We start from the raw sequence: 2633 nt of genomic DNA, 5'->3' as shown, positions 1-2633 counted from the left end.
AAGGGAGAGGCCACAAAAGTGAGAGGCCCACGTACCACAAAAAAAAAAAAAAAAAGATATTTTTAAAGCAACTATAGTCATAAAATATGGAACCATCACAAAATAAACACTGAAAGCCTCTACACTTAGCTAGCCCCCAACATTTTTCCTACTCTATTTACTTACCTATTCTTTCCTTTCCGTGATAAGGACTCTGACACATCACCTTGCACAATTCCTAAAGCTTACCAATGTATAAGCAACATCTCAAATTGAGTTCACTTTTTTTTCTTCTTATTGAAGTACAGTTGATTTATAATGTTGTGCTAGTTTCAGGTGTACAGCAAAGCGATTCAGTTACACACACGTATTTTTTTTAAGATTCTTTTCCCTTATAGTTTATTACAAAATATTGAGTATAGTTCCCTGTGCTATACAGTAGGTCCTTGTTGGTTATCTATTTTTTATATGGTAGTGTGTATATGTTAATCCCAAACTCCTAATTTATCCTTCCCCCCACCCTTCCCCTTTGGTAGCCAGAAGTGTGTTTTCTATGCCTGTCTCTTTCTGTTTTGTAAATAAGTTCATTTGTACCTTTTTTTTTTGACTCCACATAAAAGTGATATCATATGATATTTGTCTTTGGCTTATTTCACTTAGTATGATAATCTCTAGGTCCATCTGTGTTGCTGCAAATGGCATTTTTCACTCTTTCTTATGGCTGAGAAATATTCCATTGCATATATATACCACTTTTTTTTCAGGGGAGAGCGTGAACACAGTCCCCCACTACCACAAACTATGCAGTCGAGTTTCACACCTTTGGGGAAATCACAGGGGTCAGCACACCCGCAGTGCAATGGATGAGCCTCACCCTGGGAAAACCACCTTTGTGATCACGGTATATACCACTTCTTTATCCACTCATCTGTCGATGGACATTTGGGTTGCTTCCATGTCTTGGCTATTGTAAATAGTGCTGCAGTGAACACTGGGGTGCATGTATCTTTTCGAATTATAGTTTTCTCTGGATATATGCCCAGGAGTGGGATTGCAGGATCATACGGTAACTCTATTTTTAGTTTACTAAGGAACCTCCATACTGTTGTCCATAGTGACTGCACCAATGTATTGGGTTGGTCAAAAAGTTGGTTCAGGTTTTCCCGTAACCTCTTATGGAAAAACCCGAACAAATGTTTTGGCCAATCCAATACATTCCCACCAACAGTGTAGGAGGGTTCCTTTTTCTCCACACCCTCTCCAGTATTTATTATCTGTTGACTCTTTGATGATGGCCATTTGGATTGGAATGAGGTGACACCTCTTTGTAGTTTTGATTTGCATTTCTCTGATAATTAGAGATTGTGAGCATCTTTTCATGTGCCTGTTGGCCATTTGTATGTCTTCTTTGGAGAAATGTCTGTTTAGATCTTCTGCCCATTTTTTGATTGGGGTGTTTGTTTTTTTGATATTGAGTTGTACGATCTGTTTGTATATTTTGGAAATTAATCCATTGTTGGTCCTATCATTTGCAAATACAAGTCCTATAGTACTGTTAATGTCACGTGAAAAAACAAAGTATTTTCCTTCTAAAATTATAAGGAAAAAGAACAATCAACTATTTTAGGCCTATCACCTCTCTTCAGGAAAATTAAAGTTAATACTAAATGGGCATCATTTTTTAATTCACCTGTCTCTTATATCCATAACTATTAAGCCATTTTTATTCACCACCACTTTTATTTAAAACAACATGACAGGGACTTCCCTGGTGGCGCAGTGGTTAAGACTCCGCCTGCCAATGCAGGGGACACAGGTTCGATCCCTGGTTCGGGAAAACCCCACATGCCACGGAGCAACTCAGCCGGAGAGCCACAACTACTGAAGCCCGCACGCCTAGAGCCCACGCTCTGCAATGAGAAGCCAACGCAATGAGAAACACGTGCACCGCAAGGAAGCCTAGCTCCTGCTTGCTGAAACTATAGAAAGCCCACACACAGCAGCAAAAACCCAATGCAGCCAAAATAAATAAATAAAAATAAATAAATTTATTTATTTAAAAAATATGACAACTTTTTCCATGAGACAAATTTGATCACAACCCAATTAAAGGTTTTGATTTTGCAGGTTGTAGAATCATGAAACAAACATAACAGGAAATTTATTTATTAACCTGCTAGAGGAGAATAACGTTCTAAAAATTTGGATTAGATCGATAGATAATTTGAGTTAGTAGATAATAGCTTATGTCAGTGTTTTCACTCATTTTAAGGACTGTTAAACATAATCACAGCACCATTTATTTCTCCTCCATAGCTTGTATTAGGCTCACTCTGGAGCCTAATTAATTATCAGTGACTACAACTGTTTTGCTCACTGCTATATCTCCAACATTTGGTACAATGCCTGCCACATAATTGTAACTCAACACATACATGTTGAAAGAAAAAAATAATGTTTAAAAATATATAAGGGGGCTTACCTTGTGGCACAGTGGTTGAGAGTCTGCCTGCCAATGCAGGGGACATGGGTTCGTACCCCGGTCCGGGAGGATGCCGCGGAGCAGCTAGGCCCGTGGGCCATGGCCGCTGAGCCTGCGCATCCGGAGCCTGTGCTCCGCAAAGGGAGAGGTCACAACAGTGAGACGCCCGCGT

At 39.4% G+C, this 2633-nt stretch overlaps 1 protein-coding gene and 1 non-coding gene across 3 annotated transcripts in view; both read right to left on the bottom strand.

Moving 5' to 3' along the window:
• GULP1 (GULP PTB domain containing engulfment adaptor 1) overlaps positions 1-2633 on the bottom strand; it is a 262706-nt gene that overhangs the window by 191475 nt on the left and 68598 nt on the right. The gene's annotated exons all lie outside the window — the stretch shown is intronic.
• On the bottom strand, positions 741-899 carry LOC112400368 (U1 spliceosomal RNA). Its single transcript, XR_003003391.1, has one exon. It is a non-coding gene; the product is annotated as a U1 spliceosomal RNA (small nuclear RNA).

This window comes from Neophocaena asiaeorientalis, unplaced genomic scaffold (genome assembly GCF_003031525.2).
Source record: "Neophocaena asiaeorientalis asiaeorientalis breed wild unplaced genomic scaffold, Neophocaena_asiaeorientalis_V1.1 scaffold421, whole genome shotgun sequence".
In the NCBI taxonomy this organism is placed as follows: Eukaryota; Metazoa; Chordata; class Mammalia; order Artiodactyla; family Phocoenidae; genus Neophocaena; species Neophocaena asiaeorientalis.
The sequence above is the reverse complement of the archived record's forward strand: the minus strand, read 5'-3'. Positions and strand labels throughout refer to the sequence as shown.